General features: G+C 49.0%; 1 long non-coding RNA gene across 1 annotated transcript in view; it reads right to left on the bottom strand.

Moving 5' to 3' along the window:
• The window catches only part of LOC111742015, a 12,101-nt gene extending 7,564 nt beyond the window's left edge, over nucleotides 1-4,537 (bottom strand). The window contains exons 1-2 of the long non-coding RNA XR_002781137.1: nucleotides 4,407-4,537; nucleotides 1,157-1,295 (exon numbers count right to left, since the gene is read on the bottom strand). This is a non-coding gene — a long non-coding RNA (uncharacterized LOC111742015). The remainder of the gene's footprint in view (nucleotides 1-1,156; nucleotides 1,296-4,406) is intronic.
• Between the last annotated feature and the right edge of the window lie 2,822 nt (nucleotides 4,538-7,359).

Here is a 7,359-nt window from a genome sequence, read left to right on the forward strand (position 1 = left end):
AAGGAACCCAAACCCCTTAACATGGCATATAAGGCCCTCCTCTAAAGCCCCCACCACCCCTGCCACTCCCCAGCCACCTCGAGTTACCCGACACCCCCAAACAAGTCATACACAGTCACACCTCCATGCCTTTGCCCATGCTATATCCCTTCTGATCACATGCCCTTCCTTCTCTCCTCTCCCTGCCCCCCAAGAGAGCTAAATCCTGCTTATTGTTTAGGGCCCAGCTCAAATGTCACCTTCTCTGGGAAAGCTTTCTCTGTCCTTCCAGTAAAGAAAATAATCACCCTTCCTGTTGGCGCCCTCGGCCCAGGACTCATAGTCAGGAGTCTTTAGAGCTGAGTCAGTCACATCCCCAAGGAGCCTCAGTGCCCTTATCTATAAAATGGAGGCAGATCACCTCTACCTAAGGAGGAGAGTGTTGGAAGAATTCAATAAAAGGGGACACATATAAAGCCCTTAAACACAGTGTGGGCACACGTCCATGCCTGATAATCCCTGGTGGAAACTTCAATTCCAGCCAGCCAACCTTGCAAGGAGCAGGAAGGGTGTGTCCGGCACCCTTTTCATCCCTGTATTCCAGCTCTTTCCAGTGGATTCTCAGATTTCTTCACAGGGACACTACCAGCCCACAGCTAATTGGAAGATCAATGATGATTGACAGGCCCCAAGCCCAATGACTGACCTATTTCTTTCTGGAGCAGGTTGTCTGCCCCACTGCCCATTTTGGGCCCTCTATTGGAGGAAGGCAAGACCTGGAGTCATTTTGGGGAATAGGTCTGATATCCATGGGCAGCCTTATCTCAGCTTGGGCGGCTCAGGTCTACTCCTCGCCCTTCCCCTTCAGAATGAGGCCCTGTCATAATCGCAGTTATGCTACATAAAAATAGCTTCATTTCACAGATACATGAACAGCAGTCCTTTCCACTGTGGGAAGAGGAAGGCTATTTCCCCACACAGTTCCCCCAGAGGCCCCTCTTCAAAAGCAAATTCTCTGCGGAGTCTAACACTTCTCAGTGGATGGCTTCAACAGCTGCTTCCTCCCAGACTTTGGTGCAGAAGGCTTTTTGCTACTTTGCAATCAGCGTCTCACATTTTCTGATTTGGGTTGTGGGGCAGGGATGTGAGGCAGAGCAACTGAGGTTATTGTACCCACTTTGCAGGAAGGGGAGATGACTTGCCCGAGATCACACGGTGAGCTGGTGGTAAAGCTGAGTTATGGGCACCCGACTCCTGCTACAGAGTTTGGTCTGCTCCAGCATATGTCTCTTCCTTGGAAAATACTGTGGCTACAGCTAAGGCAAAGAGAAAAAGGGAATGAGAAAAGGCTAGACAGAGCACAGATTTGAGAAACAAGACATTTATGCAACAAACATTTGCCAAGTTACACTAGGGATGCAGCAGGGAGCAAAAAAGAGGTCTGCTTCCTGCCTGCAGGGAGCTTACAGTTTAATGGAATGAAAGCTACATTTATTGAGCATATTCTTTATATCAGATGCTTTGCTAAGCATTTTTACATGGAATTTATCATTTAATTCTCGATAACATTCCTATGAGGTAGCATATTAGACATTTGTCATTTCTGTTGGCCATCCAGCATCTGAAACCCCTTTCTATGTGTGGGGTATTCTCCACTCATGAGGAAGAGTCCAGCTTCCATTACTGAGGCTAAGAATGCCATATCTCCCTTTCCAGGCCTTCCTTGCAGCCAAGGCTGGGCATGTGACCAGTCTTAACCAATCAGCATGACCACCCCAGACCTGGTATTGAAGCAGCAACTGTACAGATCCATTATGGTGGTAACAGGAGCCCCATCTAATTTCCAGAGGCACCAGCAGCCCTTCGTAAGGGCAGGGTCCCTCATCCGCTACTGGTGAAACCAGTCAGTGTCTGCTCAGCAGTGGCAGCTAGTGTTGTCCTTCAGCTCTGCAGAGATTGCTCTTTACCTAGTTAAAAAAGAAAAAATCCTGCCCTGCCTGCAGGGGGTGGGGAGTAGTCTCTGCTGCTTCCCCCCAGGGGAAGTGGGTGGGATGGGCAGCTCCTGGAAATAGCAGTGAGTCTGGGGCTAGGGCCAGGTTTCTCTGAGGCCTTTTGACCTGAACCCAGTGACCTGAGCTGGGGTGGAAGTGGGTACTGGTTGGTGTCAGAAGCCTTCACCTACTGGCAGCATAATCATCTCTGCCCAGATCTATCCTCAGGCTGTCTGTCTTCTCCCACCCACCCTCCTCTCCATCCCACTGCTTCAGGCCTGGTTCTAGCTCCGTGACCCCTACCTGGACACCTGTAACAGCTCTTCTTTGGTCCCCTGACTCAGCCTCGTGTCCTCGCATCCACTCACTACCATCCTTCATCCTAGAGTCAGAGTGAGTCTCTGGAGCACAGGACTGATGGAGTCTCACCCTTCCTTCAGTACCTTACCAGGACATCCTGGCACCTAAATGCCTTTGCCTGACAAGGCCCTTCCAACCCCTCTAACCTGCATGTCAGTCCTCCAGCCCCATCCCAGAGCTCTGACCACAAACCTAGCTGACCAGTTACCCCCTGCTCCATTGCCACCATGCCTTTCCTTGCCCCTTGCACCTTTCCGCACTGCCTTTGCTCACACTGTTCCATCTGCTAGGAATGCCCTTCCCTGTCTCCTCCACTCTTCTTTCTAATAAACTCTCATTCATTGTTAAAGCAGCCAACTTGTCCATGAAGTTTCCTTCAATCGCACCTAGACTCCCAGTAATATTACTGGGTTTCCTCTGTTTTGTGCATGAGAAATTCTGTGGCATTTTATAGATGTGGGAGCTGCTGCTGCCTGGCTCAGCTACTTTGGCTTGAAAAGAGGTGTGCCTGTGGGACCAGGAACCTGGGCTCTTGGTCAAACAGACCCGAGTTCAAATCTAGACTTTGCCATTTACATGCTGGGCCATTGTGGGCAAGTTGGTTAACCTCTCCAAGGCCCCATATCTTTGGCCTCACTGGGCCCCCGTGAAAAATGGGTGGTCTCCCTGTTATCTGCCCTGTGAACTATAAGCAGCCTATTCAGGCTAGGACTGATGCGCACTGGCCATGGGGCCCAGCCTGGGGTATGAGCCTTTGTTACCCACTGAAGCCCTGCTTGATCTCCTTGTCTGAGCTCCTCCCCTTCAAATCCACTCTTCAGTATGGAAACTGGCACTCAAAGCCCTCCTAACCAGGTTAGAGGGTACAAGGTAGGAGCCTCTGATTGGGCATCTCCTAGCATTGGAAGAAGTACACAGATATGTCCCATCTGTATGCCTAGATGCCATGGAATATGAGCAAGTGTCTCTATGTGTGTGCAAACTTGGGGGACGGTGAGTGTGGGAGGGGGCACAAGTGCTTATCTGTGTATGTGTATAGCTGCTGTGGTTGTGCGTAGCTGCTGTGGTTGTGTGTAGCTGCTGTGGTTGTCAACTCAGAGCAAAAAGCCCACACTTCCTGTTAAGAATCAATTAGAGCATTTTTTATAGATGCCCCAAATCTCCCTGAGGGTGTCACCAGAGCTATGAGCGGAGAGGTGGGAGCGGGACGGAACGATGGGAGCAGAGGGCGGGACTCCTAGATTCTTGTCTCAGTTGGCTGCCAAGTCACTGCATAACCCTAAACCAGTCACTGCACGTCTCTGGGCCTCAGTTTCCCTTTCTGTAAAAGCAGCATGGAGGATTAGACTAGGTGATCCCTGAACCCTCCCACCTCTCATTTTCGGAGACCCAGATTAGCATCCGCAATACACTCTTCAGAGGGAAACACCATGCACACAGTCTGGATATCCCACTAGACATGCACCCACCCCCACGTTAATCTAACCCTCCTCAGACCATCCTAGAAAATACCTACACCCTTCCTTGTAGTTGTATGGGGGAAGGGACAAAGAGGAAGTGTCTATTGGAGAAGGGCTTAATGGCAGCCAGTCTCCCACCCTCATCAACAACTTCCTCTCCACCCCCATCCGCACCCTGCCCTGCTCCCTCCCAGTTCCCACATCCTCAACCAGAAGAGAAACGAATTACTCAATAGGAAAAGGCAGGAGTCTCTGCCCCTTCCACCCACCCCATCTGCAGTGGGGGAGAGGAAGTGGGAGAGAATCTGGGTTCACAGTCAAAGCTGGCCCTTCATTGTACAGATGAGAAAACCCACGTGCAGAGAGGATCAGTGACTTGCTCAAGGCACACAGTGAGACAGTGACATGCCAGGTTTGAACCCAGCTTCCCACAAGCCTTTCCACATCTTCAAGCTGCCTCCCACCCCTGTGAAGGAGCATCGCTAATTCTCATTTTCACGGAGGGTGGAACATAAGAACAGGAGCTGACATTGCAGCACTGTGTCCTGGGGTGGATGCCAGGAAGCAGTTCCCTGGGATTGGTAGACTCCAGGACAGATGTCAGAGGAACACTCACCTCTTCCTAGGCATGCCTTTAGTGTAGGATACCCTGGAATGCAGTAGAATGCAGTTAGGAAGACAGCTAGAGACCAGACTTCCTGCCTATGTTAATTTGCAGGGAAGCCAGCAGGATTCCAGGAGGAGAAGGAAAGCTACCATGGCTGTGCTCCATGCCCACGACAGCTGTGGGAGGGAGGATCACCATTTTACAAATGAGGAAACTGAAGCCCAGAGAGGTTAAGTGACTTCCTCAAGGTTACACAGCTAGGAAATGGTAGAACCTGTGTGGTATGATCCCAAAATCTTTGTCTTTCCACTAAATAGTTTCCCAAAACATGGGCCACAGGACGAATTTAAATACATGGTTTATAAGGTGAGTTTAGATGATATGTGGGTAAACTGTTCTTTTAAATAACATATTGATACAAATGTAAATCAGGAAAAAAATAGATCAGCTCATCAAACTCGTGATTTCACAGATATTATTGCTTGGGACTAGGCTGTTTTGAAAGGTGCTGATTTAAAGATATATATTAAATGGATAATAGTTTAGGCAGTAAAGTCTGGAATGCGATTTATGAGTGGTTGCAGCTTTAAAAACAATGCTCGAAACCTCCTGGTCAGAGGCAGTGAATACGGCCCTCTGTTAGCAAATACAGGGGTGACTCCTGAGTGTCCATCCAACTTGCCACCACCCCCCACCACTCTTACCACCACCCCCATCCCCTAGTCCAGTCCAGTCCTTCTGGTGTGCAGCTCCAGTTCTGGTGGTGTGTGGAGGGGAAGTTCATTCTGGGTAGCACCAGCCGCATGTGGATATGAGATGGGGGAGAGCTGCAGGCTTCTGCGAGGGTGGAGGGCAGAAGAAAGGACAGGCCTGCAGGGGCTCAAAAGTGTGAGACGCAGCCCCTGGGGACCTGGAGTCAGCTCTGAGGAGAGCTGAAGCTCTCCACTTTGCCTGCCCTGTGTGGGTGCCCCTTCCCCTCTCAGTTTTAGCTTCTCATTTTGGGTCCTGGTTCCTACCCTCCTCCATCTCTATCAGTTTCAGCCTTGCTTATTTTCTGAAGAGCCATCTGGGCAGGAGGGAGACACTGGGCTGAGCCCTCCCTCATAGGTCTCCAGGCCTGGCCTAGAGAGCCAGCTCCAGACAGCTGAGCATCGGGCCTAGCGGCCTGCCGGCCTCCTAAACCCAGGGGACCTAGGGAGGATGCAGAACCCAAGAGGGCTTGGCCTGGCCGACTGACCCTGCAGTCTGGGGTCAGCCCCACAGGGGCAGGCCATCAGGAGATCAAGTGCTCTCGCTCCTTAGCTCCTAGGAATAACACAGAGGAACCTCCTCCCTGTCAGTAGGAAGCCCTGTGGTGGTGGTGGTGGTGGTAGTTGGTGAGGGGTGGGGGGCTCCGGTTTCCTTCAGTCCCCTTATCATGCTAGCCCCTGGATCTGCCCAGCCTGCCCTAATTACTCATGGCCTATTCATGCACTCAGAATTTGAATCCTAAATGATTGTGATCATATTCATCAATAAACATTTTTAGAGTATTTCTCCCCAAAGCTCTGGGCTGAGTGCTCTTCACACAGGATTTTATTGAATCTTCACAACGGCACTGGGAATATATGTGTTATTATCCCCACTTAACAGATGATAAACTGAGTCTCAGAGAATTGAACTGTCTTGCCCAAGGCCCGACATAAGGCAGGGAAGAGTTGGATTCAGTCTGTCTGACTCTGACTCTGTGTTGTTTCTCCTCTCCTGGTGAAAGAGAGCTCACCACTGGAAAAGAAGCTAGACTCAGTCCCCAATTTAAATACAAAGTCTGCTGGGAAAAGCCACCTTGAAGCTTTATCTGTTGCCTATACCTTATAGTAAGTAGGTTGATAATCATTGTGACCTTGAACCGTAAATGTTTTCTCACTACCATCTCATTTAGTCCAACGAGAGCAGATAGCATTATGCTCATTCTACAGCTGAGGAAACAGACTTGGGGAAGTACAGGGTTGGGTCCTGCAATGCCCTAGTCAGCACTACTTAACCAGCCCCTCTGTTGTGTCTGCCAGTCCATCCACACCACAATCCTCTCTCTGTCAGAGCACACTTTGATAGTGGGGAGGGGAACCAGCATGAAGAACCAGGACCACAAGAGGAAAGGTGATGAGGGGGAGAAGTGGGCTGCAAAAATTGAACAGAGTCTATCTGGTCATTCCCTGACCATCCTGATTTTGAGCCTTGTGTCCTTGTTGGGCTTCCAGAGCTGCATGCAGGAACGTAAGGGCCACCCTTCATGAAAGCAAGACAGTGGTCCTGTATCCTCTCCCCCACAGCCCTCCAGCCCTCCGCTGCCAGCCTCTTTTCTAGCCAAAAGACCTTTATTCCTTAACCATTGCTCTTAGAACATTGCCTGATTGTGAAGCGTATGCATGTGTATGAAGAAAAACATGCAGAGGACTCAAGGTTGTTTTTCAGTTAAGTTAAACAATGTAGATACCTGTTGGGGGAAAGATTTTTCTGCTAATAGACTGTTAGAAGTGTTCAACTGGAGAGTGGTAGATTGTTCACCATCCAATGATGGTGGGAAATCGAATTTCACTTAAGTTAAATAACCAGGTCAGCATTCAACTTTCTGATGTAACTAGAAAATAGTCCTTAAAAAAAGAAGTATCCATTTAAAAAATATGAGTATCTCCCAAAATACTGCAGGGTGGGCCCACATCAGGGGCTTTTAACCTTTATGTGAGTATATACCATAGCCCACTTTGTCTTCTGGTGAAGCCTATGGACCCTTTCTCAGAATAATATTCTTAAATGCACAAAATAAAATAACATAGGCTTTCAAAGGAAACCAACTTTATTAAAATGTAGTTATCAAATATTTTTTTAAAACAAATTTTTGATGTAGTAATAGTGCTTTCTTATTAACAAATTAAATATCAAGATCTGGCAATAGGCCTAATAGCAACTATAATTTGAAACA

This window comes from Pteropus vampyrus, unplaced genomic scaffold, assembly GCF_000151845.1.
Source record: "Pteropus vampyrus isolate Shadow unplaced genomic scaffold, Pvam_2.0 Scaffold85, whole genome shotgun sequence".
In the NCBI taxonomy this organism is placed as follows: Eukaryota; Metazoa; Chordata; class Mammalia; order Chiroptera; family Pteropodidae; genus Pteropus; species Pteropus vampyrus.